This window comes from Triticum dicoccoides, chromosome 4A (genome assembly GCF_002162155.2).
Source record: "Triticum dicoccoides isolate Atlit2015 ecotype Zavitan chromosome 4A, WEW_v2.0, whole genome shotgun sequence".
Taxonomy (NCBI): Eukaryota; Viridiplantae; Streptophyta; class Magnoliopsida; order Poales; family Poaceae; genus Triticum; species Triticum dicoccoides.
In genome coordinates, this window is record NC_041386.1 from 56,884,151 (window position 1) to 56,905,195 (window position 21,045).

Below are 21,045 nucleotides of genomic sequence, written 5' to 3' on the forward strand. Positions count from 1 at the left end.
TTCCCTCCTCTGCTTCCCTCCCGCGCACACCACCGAGCGGAGCTCGCCGTCATCGTCGCCGTACCCATGGCCACCGGCCACCCCTAGCCTCGCCGATGCACCCAGGAGCTCCGCCTCGACCCCCTCTTCCTTCCCACCGATCCACAGCCCTCTGGAAGCCCTGCATCGCCGCCATCGCCGTCGTCTTCTACCTCGGACCCGCCGGCCATCTTCGTCAAATTCGCCGGCTCCGGACCGTCCCCGACCTCGCCGAGCGTCCCCTCGTCATCGCCGTGAGTCACTGACCATCTCCCCTAACTAAGCATGCTCCCCTCCGTGCCGTAGCGCCATTCCCCACGAGCACCGAAGCCACCGTCCGCCATTGCTGCTGCACGCTTAGCCTCCGTGCTCCCCTGGCCCCACTGAGCTGCTCTTAGTGCTCCCCATGACTAGCAGGTGCTGCCCAGCCTCTCAGCTCGCTCGCTCGCCAAGCGTAGCCCCGTGCCCGTGCTGGCCCGAACTCCGGTCGCCGCCGCGGGCCCTGTTCCGGTGAGCTCGGGCCACCTCAGCCCCTGCCGTTTGCACAGATGGATGCGGGCGACTCCCAGCTACGCGTAGAGCCCCTCCTCCGTCCGTTTGGTCGCCGGAGCACGAAACCCGAAGGCCTCCGCCGTCTCGGCCTCGCCGGCGTCAAGCCGCCGGCGGGTTAGGCCCCGCTGACCAGGGGTTTGACCCCCCTGGCTCGATGACAGGTGGGGCCAGCCCCCCTGTTAATTAGTTTAGTTTATTTTAAATAATTACCCCCCCTGGTGACACTGACATGCGGGCCCAGGCTCTAATTAAAATTAGGTTAGTTAGTTAGTCACTGACGTGTGGACCCCACACGTCAGGTTTGACCCTGACCGACCCCTGTTGACTTGCTGACGTCACGGTGACGCACTGCTGACGCAGTAAATGTTTTCTGGAATTTAAATAATTCTTAAATGATTTATTATTTCCAGAAATGCCTAAAACTTCAATAAATCATAGAAAATTAACCGTAACTCCAAATTAAATAAATTATATATGAAAAATTATCAGAAAAATTCAAGGAATCCATCTGTACCATTTTCATGCATGTTAGAACAACTTATAGCTGCTGTTTAGCACAAATCAATTAAAGGGCATTTAAATAATCACATATGGAGTTTGAATTTGAATCTTGGATTCAAACCAACTTCATTTAATCTGTTGCTAGTTGCATTAGCTCAAACACATTCATTTTGCCATGTCATGATCATGCATCATATTGTGCATTGCATTGATTGTGTTCTCTTTTGTGTTGCCAGTATTTGTCCCCTCTCGATAGACGTGATACCGATGATGTGATCGTTGACACTGATGAAGACTCAATGTTATCTTCAGAAGTGCCAGGCAAGCAAAACCCCCTTGTTCATTCCGATAAAATCCCACTCTCTCGCTCCTACTCTCCTTTACTGCATTAGGACAACAACGATATACTTGTTACTTGCTGCGGTAGCTGAACCCCTTTATCCTCTGCATGACCTGTCATTGCCACAGTAAATAGATGAAACCCACTAGCATGAGTAGGAGTTGTTTGAGCCCTGTTGTGCCTACTCATTCATGCTTGTTTGTCATGCCTGCTACTGCTTAGAGTTGAGTCAGGTCTGATTCATCGGGGATGAATCAGAGGCGTGTGAACATGTCCTACTGTGTGTGAGCTAAGTGTGTGAACACGATTTGGTAAAGGTAGCGGTGAGAGGCCATGTAGGAGTACATGGTGGGTTGTCTCATTGCAGCCGTCCTCAGGAACTGAGTTCTGTGTTTGTGATCCATGATCAGTTACTACCACACATTGGGCTCCGGGCGCTCCAAGCCCTCTCGACTTATTAATCAACTTGATCTCTGTCCAGGAGTTGCAACTAGTTTCTGGTGTTTGTAGGTAGTGTTAGTAGTCTACCAAGTGGCACCCGGTACAGGTGGGCTTGGGACAGACTAGGCACAGTGGCACGGTGTACCAAGTGGCACCCGGTTGGTGGGCTTGGGAACCCTGCACACATCATTTGGGGCCGTAAGCGACACCCCGGCCGGATCTCCTTGCGGATGGAACCTGAATAGGCGATAAACCTGGACTAGAGACTTGTTCGGTTAGTCAGGTCGTGGCCGACTCCCTCGCCCGGCTTCCGCTTGAAGGTTGCCGAGGTACATGACGTGTACAGGGCGGTAAGTGGCGAGAGCGTGTGTGAAGAAGTACACCCCTGCAGGGTTAACATCATCTATTCGAATAGCCGGATTCCTCGGATATGGAAACTTGGACCCCTTGCATAGTTCATAGACAAGTGAAAGTGGATACTCTAAAATACACAAGATAAGCGTGAGTGCTATGGATGGCGTTCTCGTAGGGAGACGGGAGCGGATCCATAGTGGTGTATTGATATGGTGAATATGTGGACTCGTGTGCGCCACCTCAAAAGAGTCGCTTGTAGTCGTAGTTAGGATAGCCACCGAGTCAAAGCTGGCTTGCTGCAGTTAAACCCCACCACCCCTTTGTTGACAATGATGCATATGTAGTTAGTTCTGATGTAAGTCTTGCTGGGTACATTTGTACTCACGTTTGCCTATTTTATGTTTTTGCAGAGAGACTTCGGTCTCACTAGTAGTTTCGCGTGGACTTCGACGTTTAGCTTGATACCTCAGCTACGATCTTGTGCCCTCGGCAGGATCTGATAGATAGTCAGGCTTCTCAGCCTTTTTCACTTATAGATGTCTGTACTCAGACATGATAGCTTCCGCTTGTGCTTTGACTTGTATGCTCTGATTGTTGGGTCATGAGACCCATGTTTGTAATGTCTCGCTCCTCGGAGCCTATTGAATAAACTACTTGAGTCGTAGAGTCATTTTGTGATGCCATGTTGTATTGCACATATCGAGCATATTGTGTGTATGTTATTGAAATGCTTGGTATGTGTGGGATCTGACTATCTAGTTGTTTATCTTTAGTAGCCTCTCTTACCGGGAAATGTCTCCTAGTGTTACCGCTGAGCCATGGTAGCTTGCTACTGCTCTGGAACACTTAGGCTGGCCGGCATGTGTCCTTCTTCGTTCCTGTGTCTGTCCCTTCGGGGAAATGTCACGCTTTGAGTACCGGAGTCCTGTTAGCCCGCTACAGCCCGGTTTACTGGAGTCCTGCTAGCCCAGTGCTACAGCCCGGACCCACTTGCTGATGACCGACACGTTCGAAGCTGGGTCATGAATGCCTGTCCCTGTAAGTCTGTGCCACTTTGGGTTTACGACTAGTCATGTCAGCCCGGGCTCCTTATCATATGGATGCTAGCGACACTATCATATACGTGAGCCAAAAGGCGCAAACGGTCCCGGGCAAAGGTAAGGCGACACCCGTGGGGATACCGTGCGTGAGGCCGCAAAGTGATATGAGGTGTTACCGGCTAGATCGATGTGACATCGAGTCGGGGTCCTGACAATTGCCATAACTCGTATAACGTATGCTTTTCGAAGGTTGAGGTAAACGATTTCCGAAGGTTTCTTGGTTATGTGTTGAAGGATGGATACAGTTGGATGTAGGATTTGCTAGTTTTGGGTGAGATATTATGCTTCCCCTGTATCCCCAACACCTGATTGCATAACCAGAAAATTTCGGGAGTTTATAAGTGGGAATTCAAGTAGCTCTTAGGATATTTTTCCGACAGATGTATGATATGAAATTGGGGTTCGATGTCTAGTGGTCCGCCTATCCACAGTTGGTTTTACAGTGGTCTCGTTGTGTCTTAAAGAGTCCTTGGCTATGCCGACTCGGGGACACTTCGTATGTCATGTGCACTGCCTTGTACATGATGGTGCTGTACGATCGAGCCCGTGTAGGCCCCACCACGAAAACTTCGGACGAAATCTCTATCATATGTTTGTTCCGGCTTATTCTGCAAGCCAATCCTTTGTTTTTGTTTGGAGTTGTGGTATTTGAGTTGCTTCAATGTCAAGTGTTGATTCCATACCTTCCCCAAATGATGTTCTCATACTCCGATGTGAATACTAATCCTTCTCGATAATCGAGATTGTTATGCCAGTCTTGTTCTACCAGTGTGTCTCTCTTCAAGTGGATCCGATCACTTCAACATTTGCAAGATCAATTATCAGTTCTTCTCAATGTTGTTTGTTTCATCCATCTCCAAGTTGCCTTTGTTTTTCCCGCCCTCCCTCCCTTGTTTTTCTTCAAGGAATCAGATTTCTTAATAGAGTATCCATCTTATTGATGTGAAGCCTCTCCATTCTTTTCCATCAATGTTCTTATCCAGTGATTCTCATGAAGATACTAACGGAGCTTCTAGTTCATCATTCTTCGTTTCTTTTATCTTCTCCGGTGGTTTCAAGTCAAGCTTTGTTGATCTTACCCCTTTCCTCATTTCAATGCCTTCTCATACCGATGCACCTCATAATAATTCACTTCTCACCATTCATTTGTTCCGGTGTGCTCAAGCTTTCTCAAAAGGCTCGTCTTGTCATTCAAGATCCGTTCAACCTATTTCGAGGTTGTTATCTCATTCCAGCCATTTAATTCAACCGGTGCATTCTCTCTTTTAAATTGTTCTATGGTGTATCTTTTGAGTGGTCCCTAACCCATATGTCTTTTCCCTAGGATCTTACCTGACTCTTCTAATTTCTGGAGTTATTCTCATATTCATCTCAAAGTTTGACGTAAGAATGATTTATCATCAGTCAAATGCCTTTCTCCAAGATCGGTTAAATTCTTTTCATTGTTGGCTCAACCTTTTCCATTCTTAATTCCGGCCTCAACAATTCTTGGTGGTGTTTCTCATCGTCATTCTGGATTTTGAAGACCGAAGAAGAGTTTTTCCTCCATATCCTATCCATTCTCTCAGAGATTCGTGATTCTAGTTTGAAGCCATCCTCTCATAATTGTTTTTGATAGTGTAAATTCTTTTCATCCTTCCAGAGCAATTCAAGAGTCTTTTCTGTTTGATTCTCCGAATCCCATCATTTCAGAAGATTTATTCATTCTCAGCTTTCAGCTATCATTCTCCAAATCTTACCGGTGCATCATTCAAGTATTCTCTTATCAGCTCGTGATCGCTTCGTTCTCATGTATCTAAATTCTCTCAAGCTTCTTCGTTCATTTGCTAATTCTTCCCGGTGTTGTCCTTATCTTTTCCTCAGTCATTTTAATTCTTACGTTGGTTCGTTCAAGACTTCTCTTCCTTCGTTATCATATCAATTTATTCGTTGTTTCAACCCTACCGGTGGTTTGTCGAAGACCTTCTCAAGTTTACGCTATATCTATCTTAATCCTTTCTACGAGAATAAGTAGTATGCCAAATCCATTGCTTGTCATCAATTTAAATTGGTGAAGGATAAGCATAATGTAATTCTTATTCTTGTTTCATCGAGTAAATTCAATTATTCCGGAGGTTCTTCAAATTCTCTATTTCAATTGTTTCATCTTTCTTTTATGGAGTTCCGAGGTTTTCCGTTTTATCATCACCACAAAGATCCATCTAAATCATTACAAGGCTTCACCTTGTGTTTTCAACTTCTATTTCTTTTTATCATCATTTTGTTCCCGGAGTTCTTCATGGAGGCTACATGGTGTTTCGTCAAGGATTCTTTTCATTCTTCAATTGTTCTTCAAGTTTTCTCCCGAAGCGATGATCCGCCAAGCTATAATTCAAGTATTCTTCATCTTGCATTTCGAAGTGCAATTCGTTATATCTCATCTTTTGAGGTGGTGTTATGCCATTGATGATAATTTCCCTTCGTGTTTCATGATGCACAAGTTTTTCAAGAGTGACATATCTAAATCCATTTTTTTCTCTTCGCTCAAGACATCTTTTCAACCAATCAATCTCTTCATTGGAGTTATATTGGGTTATATTTCACCTAAAGTTTTCCCTAAGGATTGTTGATATTTATGGTGTTTTTAAATGACCCAAGTTCTTCATTTATCCTTCCGGTGAAATAACTTTCTCGTCTCCTTGTTCATATCAATCCAATTCTTCTTCCCGTGAGTGGCAGGTTGTCACCTCATAATTTGAGATGTATTCCATAAGACCATATCAAGATTATTCTTTTCGCTGTTGGTTTTCCAACAACTCCGTTCTAGCATTTGTTGTAAGCGTGCTCTCTCAAGATTGTGTTTCCCTTCGTTCATTCCATTCCATTCTTACTTTTGTTCCGGAGGCATTGTGATGTTGCTCTCTTCAACCCATCTTCTTGTTTTGTTAGGATCATGTTCTTTTCGTGCTTATCCATTTAACCAGAGTGTCATGCCCTCTTTTCAAGTTCTCCCCATTATGTCAAGTTTTGGCTCCCTTCTCAACCGGAGTGCTGTCTGAAATCGTTCTTACCCTGTGTGTCATTCTTTCAATAATTCCGGAGGTAGTGTGTTGTTGATTTCATCAAGAATCCTTTCATCTTGTCAAGTTCTTGTTAATTCCTTCCATTTTCAGTCCGAGTGCTGTCCAAATTATATCAGTCTTATTCCTTCTCTATCGGGTTTTAACCAAAGTGTTATTGTAATTGATCCTTATCGTTCCTTGTACATCTCGTTTCTACCGGAGTGCTTGGATGTACTTCTTGTCCATTGCAACCCTTTTCTCATGTCTTTCAACCTTCAGGGTTCTCGTGATGTTCCTTGCTCCTCGTTTCTAATGGAGGTTTTCAACTTTATTCATCTTCGTTGTATTCTTTCTTACAAATTTCCTCAACCTCGCAAGGTTCTTTGGTTTCACTCATTTGTCAAAGAAGCAACTTGTTTTACTTCTTCTGTTTCTCGTCTATTTTCCCTCCGGTGCCATTCTAGATCTCGGGATGAGATCCTCTCGTAGTGGTGGAGCGTTGTGATGCCCCGAGACCGACGCACCACGTGTCTTCCAGTTATTCGTTGTCGTTGCCATGTCATTCGCTTGCGTGTTGCATCTTGTCATGTCATCAAGTGCATTTCATCATCATGTTTTTGAAACTTGCATCTGTACCGGTCTCCTTGTTCCATCCATTGTCCGTTCTGAGTCCAAACACACTCGCACGCGCCCGCGGCACGTCCAAATTATTATTTTATAAGTGACCGGAAAATGTTCTCGGATTGGGCTGAAAGTTGGCGTGCGATGTTTTTATGTTGTCAGTAGACCGCCTGCCAAGTTTCATCGCATTCGGAGTCCGTTTGACGCCCCAACGTATAACTATAGCGGCAGTATAGCCGGTCACACATCGGACGTTTTCGGTCTTAGAAAACCCTGCCGGGCTGCATCTCTCCCATATTCTCTCAGACCAACCCGCTCTCCACAGTCCACCTAGGCCCAGCCTACCCCTCTTTGCGCTGTGCATAGATCTCTCGTGCGAGTCCGAAACTTCCCCGGACTCGACCCGGGCAGTCATCACCGTTGGTTCCGGATCATCCTCAAACATCTACAAAACATCACCGTTTTCGTATTTGGACTCCCTAGCTATTTTATTCGTGATCATCCGATTGCGGTCGGAGGGTCCTAATAGCCCCTAACCAAAAATCTAGTGTTATATATATAGACCAACCCCTAGGCAGCAACTCTAAAACTTAGGAGCCTTGTCCCATCGAGCCACCGCCAGCCAGTTTCCCCTCGGGATCCATTCCCCACCTACCATAGCCAGATGCCCGATCCAGAATTCCAGCCAGATCGATCCATCTGCAGCTTCCCTGCCTCCTGTGTCCTCCTGTCCCCGAGCACGCAACCGCCGGAGAGCTCCGGTGAGCAACAAACCAGCCGCGACGCCGCCCCGAGCCACTTCCGCGCCATCTCTCGTCGCGCCGACCAGCAGCAAGGAACCAGGCCAGCCCCGCACCACCCATCTCTCCTTCCTCCTCCCCGCAGCTCTCTCTCTTTTCTCTAATCTTCTGTCAATCGTTCCACAACCATCGCCATGGGAACCAAGCTCCACGTACATCTCCGCCCTGCGCCAAGTCCCTGTCTCCTCTGCTTTGAGCTCCATCCGACGAGCCGCGACGAAGCCGTCTCCTCCTGAACTGCCATGGAGCCCGAGACCTCCTTGCAGCACCTCCTCGCCGACCCGCCCTGGACCCGCTTGTCTCTGCTGCCGCCGCGCCCGCCTGGATCCAGCTTGGATCCGTCGCCGGCGACCAACTCCGTCCCGTTCCGGCCAGTTTTCCGATAGGTCCCCGTCGAGGACGTCTCGCCAAGTCCCTGCCGCCGTTGCAGGACGTCCCTTGTTTTACCTGTCGCCGGAGCCGCCGCCTCCGCCGCTCTTTGCCGCCTCGGCGTCCGCACTGCGCCGCCCCGCTCCTGCTGACCCTGCCGCGAGTCCCTGACGCCGCCTCCTTTTGTTCGAGCGAGGGAGGCAAGTGAAGACTTTTCTGCATCGTGCTGCTCTGCCCGAGCGCTTGCGTTGACCAGTCCAGCGCTATCCTGGAGGTGTGCCACTCGCCGCGCGAGGCCTTCCTCTACTTCGCTCGCAGCCCAGATGCCCAGCGCCTCCTCAAGCCCAATGTGAGCAGCCCAGTCTGCCCAGTTTCAGCCCGTTGACGTTTTTTTCCAGGGTTTGTTAATTTATCTTTTATTCGAGAGAACCCAGTTTTGCAGAGAACCCCCTAGACATCATGCATTTTATAACTCTCCAACCGTGCATCAGATTAAAACAAACTTAATATGAAACTTTCTTAGATTTTCATCTAGTTTAATAATATGCAACTTTCACCCATGTTCAAAATGTTTAAACTGATGTTTGGTTAAATTTGCTCCTATGCCATGTTAAAATGGTTTATTTCATAACTAAATAACCGTAGTTCCAAATTTAATAAACTTTATATGTAAATGGAGTGGAAAATGCCTAGTTTAACATGGTGGTACCACTTTGCATGTTTAACAACTATAAAATATGGTTTAGGGCAGAACAGTACCAAACCTAATATATGATATGAGGATTTTTCCGGACTCGTTGTTTGTTGTTCCGGCCTCATTTAAACTTGCCTAGATAGGTAGTTTTCATTTGCTTCACCCCTTGCCATGTTAATCAACATTTAATATTGTTGGGTACATAAACGAGATCGAACTAAATAACTTGACGTGGTGTTTTGTCAATATGCACCGTTGCATATTGAGCTCCACTTAATTTGTAGGATTGCTTGTGCTCTTTTCCCATGCCATGCTTCTTTAAACCAGACATGCATCATACTTGGTTGTGCATCATGCCATGTTATGTGATGGTTGTTTACTATGTTGTGTGCTTCTTTCCGGTGTTTGCTTCTTTGGGTTGGTTCCGATAACGTCGCGTTTGTGAGGACCCGTTTGACTACATCCGTTTATCTTCTTCATGGACTCGTTCTTCTTCCTTGCGGGATTTCAGGCAAGATGACCATACCCTCGAAATCACTTCTATCTTTGCTTGCTAGTTGCTCGCTCTTTTGCTATGCCTATGCTGCGATACCTACCACTTGCTTATCATGCCTCCCATATTGTTAACCCAAGCCTCTAACCCACCTTGTCCTAGCAAACCATTGTTTGGCTATGTTACCGCCTTGCTCAACCCCTCTTACAGCGTTGTTAGTTACAGGTGAAGATTGAAGTTTGTTCCCTGTTGGAACATGGAGATTTTGTTCCTTGTTGGAACATGTTTACTTGTTGGGATATCACAATATCTCTTATCTAATTAATGCATCTATATACTTGGTAAAGGGTGGAAGGCTCGGCCTTATGCCTGGTGTTTTGTTCCACTCTTGCCACCCTAGTTTCCGTCGTATCGGTGTTATGTTCCCAGATTTTGCGTTCCTTACACGGTTGGGTTATAATGGGAACCCCTTGACTGTTTGCTTTGAATAAAACTCCTCCAGCAAGCCCCAACCTTGGTTTTACCATTCGCCACCTAGCCTTTTTCCCTTGGGTTAGGCCAGCCCAAGGGTCATCTTTATTTTAACCCCCCCGGGCCAGTGCTTGTCTATGTGTTGGTCCGAAACAGAGCCACTTGCGGCGCCACCTCGAGGAAACTTGAGGGCTGGTTTTAGTTGTACGTAGTGTTCATCCGGTGTTGCCCTGAGAACGAGATATGTGCAGCTCCCATCAGGATGTCGGCGCATTGGGCGGTCTTGCTGGACTTGTTTTACCATTGTCGAGGATGTCTTGTAACCGGGATTCCGAGTCTGATCGGGTCTTCCTGCTAGAAGGAATATCCTTCGTTGACCGTGAGAGCTTGGGCTAAGTTGGGACACCCCTGCAGGGATTTGAACTTTCGAAAGCCGTGCTCGCGGTTATGGGCAGATGGGATTTGTTAATGTCCGGTTGTAGAAAACCTGAACTTAACTTAATTAAAATACATCAACCGCGTGTGTAACCGTGATGGTCTCTTCTCGGCGGAGTCCGGGAAGTGAACACGGTGTTGGAGTTATGTTTGACGTCGGTTGTTCTAGGATCACTTCTTGATCATAGTTGTTCGATCGTGCTTTTGCCTTCTCTTCTCGCTCTCATTTGCGTATATGTTGGCCACCAAATATGCTAGTCGCTTGCTGCAGCTCCACCTCATACCTTTTACCCTTCCTATAAGCTTAAATAGTCTTGATTGCGAGGGTGTGAGATTGCTGTGTCCCCATGACTCACAGATACTTCCAAAACCAGCTTGCAGGTGCCGTTGAACCGTGCAGATGACGCAACCAAGCTCAAGGAGGAGCTCGATGAAGATCTTGTCCTTTGTGTTGTTTCATCTAGTTGATTAGTAGTGGAGCCCAGTTGGGGTCGATCGGGGATCTGTGTAGCATTTGGGGTAGTCTTCTTTTATTTTGGTTCTGTAGTCGGACCTTGATTGTATCTGGATGATGTAATGCTTTATTCATGTATTTGTGTGAAGTGGCGATTGTAAGCCAACTATGTATCTTTTCCCTTATTGTATTACATGGGTTGTTTGCGAAGATTACCTCACTTGCGACATTGCTTTCAATGTGGTTATGCCTCTAAGTCGTGCTTCGACATGTGGGAGATATAGCAGCATCGAGGGAGTTACACCATCACACGGGGTCAGGTGGCTACCTGAAAGCCCAACCGTTGTGGGACAAGGCAGAGAATGACCTCATTGCTAAAGGGATCGAACCAGAGACACGATGCTGGCCAGACCATTGCAGGACTTGGTTCTTCGGGGTTGGGGGAAAATTGGACCCTATAACAGGGAAGTGCGTTTGGACCAACGAGAAGCTGAACACACCCATCGTGAAGCTTCAGGAGTATATCGAAAAGGCGCAGCAAGGGACGTTCGTTCCGGACAGAGAGAACGATGAGCTCACAGAGGCCCTCGGGAATCCTGAGCACCCCGGACGGACAAGAGGCACGCCAGGCTCCCTTTCGTGGAAGGCTGGATTTCCCGACGTAGGCGGTTACAAACACCGGGAGAGGAAGAATAAAAAGGAGCTGACCCAACTACAGGCGCTGCACGCAAAGGTACAAGCGCTAGAGGAACGAGACAAGGCCCGCAGCGCGCGACCTTCCGAAGCTGCTACACCCGAAGCTACCCCGCCATCTCAGCGGAGAAGCAGCGTGGCTTCCACGGAGCTGCTTCAGGAGCCTATCTTCACGGCTCCTGCTAGCTACCCCGTGGACTTAACCATGGAGTCTCACAATTGCCACCTTATGACGCAATGGATGAATATGAAAGTCAAGGCGGCTGTTGGCTCTGTTGCACGTCCTGAACCTGGCGCAACTTTTCACTGCCGGCTGATTCCAGAAGGATATGCTAGGGTGATGGTCGATGAAATCATAGAAGGATTTGAGGACCTCCATCTTGACCACCCTACGGGTGACGGGGAGAGTCGGTTGGGTTCTTCTCTAAAGACTCCATGCCTATGGCGGAAGGAGCTCAGCAACCTTCCGAACTGGACGCCTCCTCCTCCTCCTCCGACGAGTTAGGGCACTCCGCCTCCTCCACCGCCTCCTCCTCCGGCGAGTGATCAGGGCACTCAGCCTCCTTCTCCGGCGTGTGGCGGCACTCTGCCTCCTTCTCCGCTTGCGCCGGTGCGCCCGAGCAGGCACCAGCCTCCTTCTCCGGCGCGTGGCGGCACTCCGCCTTCTTCTCCGCCTGCGCAGGCGCGCCCGAGCAGCCACCAGCCTCCTCCTTCTCTGCCTCGCCAGCAAGGGTGGAAGAGACCCGCAGCCGCCCCGGCTGCTCTGGCGCGTCGTAGTCCTTCTCCTCCACCTCGTAAGCAAGCACGAAAGAAGACAACCGCAACCGCAACCAGTTTGTGATCACCAACGACGGTTGAATCCTAAGATGAAAGAAGTGGTAAGAAAGGAAATACTAAAGCTCCTTGAGGCAGGTATAATTTATCCCGTTGCTGATAGTCAGTGCGTGAGTCCTGTCCATTGTGTCCCTAAAAAGGGAGGTATTACTGTCGTTCCTAATGATAAAGATGAATTGATTCCGCAAAGAATTATTACAGGTTGTAGGATGGTAATTGATTTCCGCAAATTAAATAAGCCTACTAAAAAAGATCATTACCCCTTACCTTTTATTGATCAAATGCTAGAAAGATTATCCAAACATACACATTTTTGCTTTCTAGATGGTTATTCTGGTTTCTCTCAAATACCTGTGTCAGCTGATGATCAATCTAAGACCACTTTTACTTGCCCGTTCGGTACTTTTGCTTATAGACGTATGCCTTTTGGTTTATGTAATGCACCTGCTACCTTCCAAAGATGCATGATGGCTATATTCTCTGACTTTCGTGAAAAGATTTGTGAGGTTTTCATGGACGATTTCTCCGTCTATGGATCCTCTTTTAATGATTGCTTAAGCAACCTTGATCGAGTTTTGCAGAGATGTGAAGAAACTAACCTTGTCTTGAATTGGGAGAAGTGCCACTTTATGGTTAATGAAGGTATTGTCTTGGGGCATAAAGTTTCTGAAAGAGGTATTGAAGTTGATAAAGCTAAGGTTGATGCTATTGAAGAGATGCCATGCCCCAAGGACATCAAAGTTATAAGAAGTTTCCTTGGTCACGCCAGTTTTTATAGGAGGTTCATTAAGGACTTCTCAAAAATTTCTCGACCTCTGACTAATTTATTACAAAAAGATATACCATTTGTTTTTATGATGATTGCATAGAAGCATTTTAAATACTTAAGAAAGCATTGATCTCTGCACCTATTGTTCAGCCACCTGATTGGAATTTACCCTTCGGAATTATGTGTGATGCTAGTGATTATGCTGTAGGTGCCGTTATAGGGAAAATAGTTGATAAGAAATTAAATGTTATTCAATATGCTAGTAAAACTCTAGACAACACCCAGAGAAATTATGCTACTACTGAAAAGGAATTTTTAGCAGTTGTATTTTCTTGTGATAAGTTTAGACCTTATATTGTTGATTCTAAAGTAACTATTCACACGGATCATGCTGCTATTAAATACCTTATGGAAAAGAAAGATGCTAAACCTAGACTTATTAGATGGGTTCTCTTGCTACAAGAATTTGATTTGCATATTATTGATAGAAAGGGAGCTAAGAACCCCGTTGCAGATAACTTGTCTAGGTTGGAAAATGTTCTTGATGACCCACAACCTATTGATGATAGCTTTCATGATGAACAATTAAATGTCATAAATGCTTCTCACACTTCTCCATGGTATGTTGATTATGCTAATTATATTGTTGCTAAATTTATACCACCTAGCTTTACATACCAGCAAAAGAAAAAGATTTTCTATGATTTACGACATTACTTCTGGGATGACCAACATCTTTATAAAGGAGTAGATGGTGTTATTAGATGTTGTGTACCTGAGCATGAACAGGAACAGATCCTACGCAAGTGTCACTCCGAAGCTTATGGAGGACACCATGTTGGAGATAGAACTGCACACAAGGTATTGCAATCCGGTTTTTATTGGCCTACTCTCTTCAAGGATGCCCGTAAGTTTGTTGTATCTTGTGATGAATGTCAAATAATTGGTAATATTAGTAGACGTCAAGAAATGCCTATGAATTATTCACTTGTTATTGAACCATTTGATGTTTGGGGTTTTGATTATATGGGACCTTTTCCTGCCTCTAATGGATATACACATATTTTAGTTGCTGTTGATTACGTTACTAAGTGGGTAGAAGCTATTCCAACTAGTAGTGCTGATCATAACACCTCTATTAAGATGCTTAAAGAAGTTATTTTTCCAAGGTTTGGAGTCCCTAGATATTTAATGACTGATGGTGGTTCACATTTTATTCATGGTGCTTTCCATAAAATGCTTGCTAAATATGACGTTAATCATAGATTTGCATCTCCTTATCACCCACAGTCTAGTGGTCAAGTAGAATTGAGCAATAGAGAACTCAAATTAATTTTGCAAAAGGCTGTTAACAGATCTAGAAAGAATTGGTCCAAGAAACTTGATGATGCATTATGGGCCTATAGAACTGCATATAAAAATCCTATGGGTATGTCTCCGTATAAAATGGTTCATGGAAAAGCATGTCACTTACCTCTCGAACTAGAACATAAGGCTTATTGGGATATTAAAGAGCTCAATTATGATTTCAAACTTGCCGGTGATAAGAGGTTATTTGACATTAGCTCACTTGATGAATGGAGAACCTAAGCCTATGAGAATGCCAAATTGTTTAAAGAAAAAGTCAAAAGATGGCATGACAAAAGAATACAAAAGCGTGAGTTTAATGTAGGTGATTATGTATTTCTATACAACTCTCGTTTAAGATTTTTTTGCAGGAAAACTTCTCTCTAAATGGGAAGGCCCTTACGTTATCGAGGAGGTCTATCGTTCCGGTGCCATAAAAATCAACAACTTCGAAGGCACAAATCCGAAGGTGGTGAACGGTTAAAGAATTAAACATTATATCTCAGGTAATCCTATAAATGTTAAAACCAATGTTATTGAAACCGTAACCCCGGAGGAATACATAAGGGACACTTTCCGGAATGTTTCAGACTCCGAAAAGGAATAGGTATGTGGTACAGTAAGTAAACCGACTCCAAAACAGGTCTAACAACAAATTTCTTCCATTTTGGAATATTTAGAAAAATAGAAAAATAAGAAGCAGTCCAGGAAGGACACGAGGGCTCCACGAGGGTGGAGGGAGCCCCCTACCTCGTGGGCACCTTGTGTGCCCTCCGGACTCCGTTTTCTTGCACGTTACGTATTTTGGTCAGTAAAAATTAATTATATAATCTCCCGGAGGTTTTGACTCCCGTATCACGCAAATATCTCTCATCTTTGTTTTGAGCTGTTTTTCTGACAGATCTAGGTCGTCATGTCGTCTTCAAGTGCTCCCAAGGACAAGTTTTTGGAGAAGGTCAGCAACCCCTACCTCACGGAAGTGCTCCAACACCCTCAAACCAATGAGATGCATGAGGGGGTGCTGCACATCCGCGATGATGAGGGACCAAGGAGGACCGGAAGCACGGAGGCAAGGCTCGAGGCATTGGAGCAACAAGTTTTCAAGTGTCAGGAGATGGTGGAGCATGGACTCGATTCCAATCACATTATGATCACGGAGTTCACCAACAACCACAAGCTGGACGTCAAGGACATTTGGGAGGCCATCTTCAAGCTTCATGAGAAAATCGAGCACCTCCAAGCCCAGATCTATGACCTGCAAAATCAAAACTGTGAGTATGAATATAGATTCAAGAGGATGAGTTTGGCTGCAGATTTGAGGTTTCAAGAGACTCGATCATCCTTCTATGATGGTGAGCCTATGCCTTGGAAGAGGGACGACAAGCCTACATCATCAACAACTCCACCCTCTCCACCAACAAAGAAGAATTGAGTATCTGGTATGGGCACTCTCCTTGGCAACTGCCAAGCTTGGGGGAGTGCCCCGGTATCGTATCACAATCACTTCTATCTTTACCGTTTTTCTTAGTTCGATCCTTTTGATAATATCTTGATCTAGTATAATAAAGTTTTAGTATGATCTAGTTGTGAGTTTTGCTTTATGATCCTTCTATGTATTCGAGTCCGTGAGCTATATATAATAAACATTAGTGTTGAGTCAAGGGCTTGATTATTTTGCCATGATCTTGAGTGAATAAAAGAAAAGAGAAAGAATAAAAAGAAATAAAAGAGATCATATAGATCTTATGGAGAGTAATGAGCTCACATATAAAAAGTATGATGAATAAAAGTTGTTGACAGTTGACAAACATAGTTTTGGTCATCGTTGCAATTAATAGGAAGTAATAAAGAAAGAGAGGTTCACATATAAATATACTATCTTGGACATCTTTTATGATTGTGAGCACTCATTAAAGTATGACATGCTAAGAGTTGATGTTGGACAAGGAAGACCACATAATGGGTTATGTTTTCTTACATCTGAGATAAATTATATTGTCACGGATCATCCAACATGCTGAGCTTTCCTTTCCCTCTCATGCTAGCCAAATTCTTTGCACCAAGTAGAGATACTACTTGTGCTTCCAAACACTCTTAAACCAGTTTTGCCATGAGAGTCCACCATACCTACCTATGGATTGGGTAAGATCCTCCAAGTAAGTCGTCATCGGTGCAAGCAATAAAAATTGCTCTCTAAATATGTATGACTTATTAGTGTGGGAGAAAATAAGCTTTATACGATCGTGTGATATGGAAGAAATAAAAGCGACGGACTGCATAATAAAGGTCCATATCACAAGTGGCAATATAAAATGACGTTCTTTCGCATTAAGATTTTGTGAATCCAACCATAAAAGCGCATGGCAACCTCTGCTTCCCTCTGCGAAGGGCCTATCTTTTACTTTTATCTCCTACCTTGCATAAGAGTCATGGTGATCTTCACCTTTCCTTTTTAAATTTTATCTTTTGGCAAGCACAACATGTTGGAAAGATCCTGGTATATATGGCAAATTGGATGTGAGTTTTCATGAACTATTATTGTTGACATTACCCTTGAGGTGAAATGTTGGGAGGCAAAAATATAAGCCCCTATCTTTCTCTGTGTCCGATTAAAACTCCATACCCATAAATATTGCGTGAGTGTTAGCAGTTGTGAAAGACTATATGATAGTTGAGTATGTGGACTTGCTGAAAAGCTCTTATATTGACTCTTTCTTATATTATGATAAATTGCAAATGCTCCAATGACTGAGATTATAGTTTGTTAGTTTTCAATGAAGTTTATGATTCATACTTGAAATTGTGATTTAATTGTTACTCTAGCATAAGAGATCATATGACAAGAATTATATAAGTTGCTATTCTAAGAATGATCATGATGCCCTCATGTCCGTATTTTATTTTTATCGACACCTCTATCTCTAAACATGTGGACATATTTTTCGATTTTAGCTTTCACTTGAGAACAAGCGAGGTCTAAGCTTGGGGGAGTTGATACGTCCATTTTGCATCATGCTTTCATATCAATATTTATTGCATTATGGGCTGTTATTACACATTATGTCACAATACTTATGCCTATTGATACGTCTCCAACGTATCTATAATTTTTGATTGCTCCATGCTATATTATCTACTGTTTTGGGCAATATTGGGCTTTGTTATCCACTTTATATTATTTTTGGGACTAACCTATTAACCGGAAGCCCAGCCCAGATTTGATGTTTTATGCCTATTTCAGTGTTTTGAAGAAAAGGAATATCAGACGGAGTCGAAACGGAACGAAATCAACTGGAGAAGTTATTTTTGGAAGGAAACACACCTGATGGACTTGGACCCCACGTCAGAAGATACGGGAGCTGCCCACGAGGGTGGGGGGCGCGCCCCCTGCCTTGTGGGGACCCCGTGGCTCCCCTGACGTGCTTCTTCTGCCTATATAACTCCATATACCCTAAAACTTCCAGAACGCAACATAGATCGGGAGTTCCGCCGCCAGAAGCCTCTGTAGCCACCAAAAGCCAATCTAGACCCGTTCCGGCACCCTGCCGGAGGGGGCAATCCCTCTCTGGTGGCCATATTCATCATCTCGGCGCTCTCCATGACGAGGAGGGAGTAGTTCTCCCTCGGGGCTGAGGGTATGTACCAGTAGCTATGTGTTTGATCTCTCTCTCTCTCTCTCTCTCTCTCTCTCTCGTGTTCTTGAGATGATACGATCTTTGTGTATCGCGAGCTTTGCTATTATATTTGGATCCTATGATGTTTCTTCCCCCTCTTCTCTCTTGTAATGAATCGAGTTTCCCCTTTGAAGTAATCTTATCAGATTGAGTCTTTAAAGACTTGGGAACACTTGATGTATGTCTTGCCGTGGATATCTGTGGTGACAATGGGATACCACTTGCCACTTGATGTATGTTTTGGTGACCAACTTGCGGGTTTCGTGACATTGGGAACCTATGCATAGGGGTTGGTACACGTTTTTGTTGTGATTCTCCGGTAGAACTTTGGGGCACTCTTTGAGGTCCTTTGTGTTGGTTGAATAGATGAATCTGAGATTGTGTGATGCATATCGTATAATCATACCCACGGATACTTGAGGTGACATTGGAGTATCTAGGTGACATTAGGGTTTTGATTGATTTGTGTCTTAAGGTGTTATTCTAGTACAAACTCTATGGCTGTTTGTGACACTTATAGGAATAGCCCAACGGATTGATTGGAAAGAATAACTTTGAGGTGGTTTCGTACCCTACCATAATCTTTTCGTTCGTTCTCCGCTATTAGCGACTTTGGAGTGACTCTTTGTTGCATGTTGAGGGATAGTTTTATGATCCAATTATGTTAGTATTGTTGAGAGGACTTGCACTAGTGAAAGTATGAACCCTAGGCCTTGTCTCCTAGCATTGCAATACCGTTTACGTTCACTTTTATCACTTGTTACCTTGCTGTTTTTATAATTTCAGATTACAAATACCTTTATCTACTATCCATATACCACTTGTATCACCATCTCTTCGCCGAACTAGTGCACCTATACAATTTACCATTGTATTGGGTGTGTTGGGGACACAAGAGACTCTTTGTTATTTGGTTGCAGGGTTGCTTGAGAGAGACCATCTTCATCCTATGCCTCCTACGGATTGATAAACCTTAGGTCATCCACTTGAGGGAAATTTGCTACTGTCCTACGAACCTCTGCACTTGGAGGCCCAACAACGTCTACAAGAAGAAGGTTGTGTAGTAGACATCAAGCTCTTTTCTGGCGCCATCGCCGGGGAGGTGACTGCTTGAAGGTATATCTTTAGATGTTGCAATCGAGTCTTTTAGTTTCTTGTTTTATCACTAGTTTAGTTTATAAAAGAAAACTATAAAAAATGGAATTGAATTTGTCTCATACGCTTCACCTTTTTAATATCTTTCATAAGTATGATCGAAAGGAAAATTGTGCTCAAGTGCTAGAAGAAGAAATCTATAAAATGTTTGGCACTAAATATTTGAATGATGAGCACGATTGCAATGTTGTTAGTATGAATTCCTTGAATATCCATGATGCTAATGATATGCAAAGCCACAAGCTTGGGGAAGCTATGTTTGCTGAAGATGATATTTTTTGTTCCCCAAGTTTTGATGAGAAAATTTATTATGATGAAAGCATGCCTCCTATCTATGATGATTATTGTGATGACACATATGCTTTAAAGAATAATAATAACAATGAAACTTGTCATCTTGATTTGAATTTTCAATCACATGATAGTTATTTTGTTGAGTTTGCTCCCACTACTATTCATGAGAAGAATTTTGCTTATGTGGAGAGTAATAAAATTTCTATGCTTGTAGATCATGAAAAGAATGCTTTAGGTGCTGGTTATATTGTTGAATTCATTCGTGACGCTACTGAAAATTATTATGAGGGAGGAACATATGCTTGTAGGAATTGCAATAATATCAAGTTTCCTCTCTATGTGCTTAAAATTTTGAAGTTTTGCTTGCTTTACCTTCCTATGAAAGTTGATCCTTGTTCCCACAAGTTGTTTGCTCACAAAATCCCTATGCATAGGAATCATGTTAGACTTAAATGTGCTAGTCATATTCTTCATGATGCTCTCTTTATGTTTCAATTCTTAGCTTTTATGTGAGCATCATTGAAATCATCATGCCTAGCTAGGGGCATTAAACGATAGCGCTTGTTGGGAGGCAACCCAACTTTATTTTTATTCCTGTTTAGTAATAAATAATCCATGTAGCCTCTGTTTATATGTGGTTTTATGTGTTTAATTAGTGTTTGTGCCAAGTAGAACCTTTGGGAAGACTTGGGGAAAGTCTTGTTGATCATGCTGTCAAAAACAGAAACTTTAGCGCTCACGAGAACTGATGCCATTTTTATTTGGAGAGTGATATTTAGTTAATTCTTTTTGCATATGATTAATAGATAAATTCCTCAGGTCCAGCAATTTATTTGAGAATTTTATGAGTTCCAGAATTATACGTTTGATCCAGATTACTACAGACTGTCCTGTTTTTGACAGATTCTGTTTTTCGTGTGTTGTTTGCTTATTTTGATGAATCTATGGCTAGTAAAATAGTTTATAAACCATAGAGAAGTTCGAATACAGTAGGTTTAACACCAATATAAATAAAGAATGAGTTCATTACAGTACCTTGAAGTGGTGATTTATTTTCTTATACTAACGGAGCTTACGAGTTTTCTGTTAAGTTTTGTGTTGTGAAGTTTTCAAGTTTTGGGTAAGGATTTGATGGACTATGGAATAAGGAGTGGAAAGAGCCTAAGCTTGGGGATGCCCAAGTCACCCCAAGGTAATATTCAAGGATATCCAAGAGCCTAAGCTTGGGGATGCCCCGGAAGGCATCCCCTGTTTTGTCTTCATTCATCGGTAACTTTACTTGGAGCTATATTTTTATTCGCCACATGATATGTGTTTTGCTTGGAGCGTCAATTTATTTTTTTAGAATTTTCTTTCTGTTATTTATAACAATGTTTTGCATATTTTATTTCAATAAAAGTGGCATTGATATCCTTTACTATGCCTATGCTACAAGTATACATGTTGCTGTTTGAAAACAGAAAGTTTACCGCTGTTGCAATAATTCCCTAGAAAATTCAGAATGTGATAAAATGTTGAAACCTTTTGAATATTAATATATGATAAATTTACTACAGTGGGAATTTTATTTCATAATTTTTGGAGCTAGGAAAGTA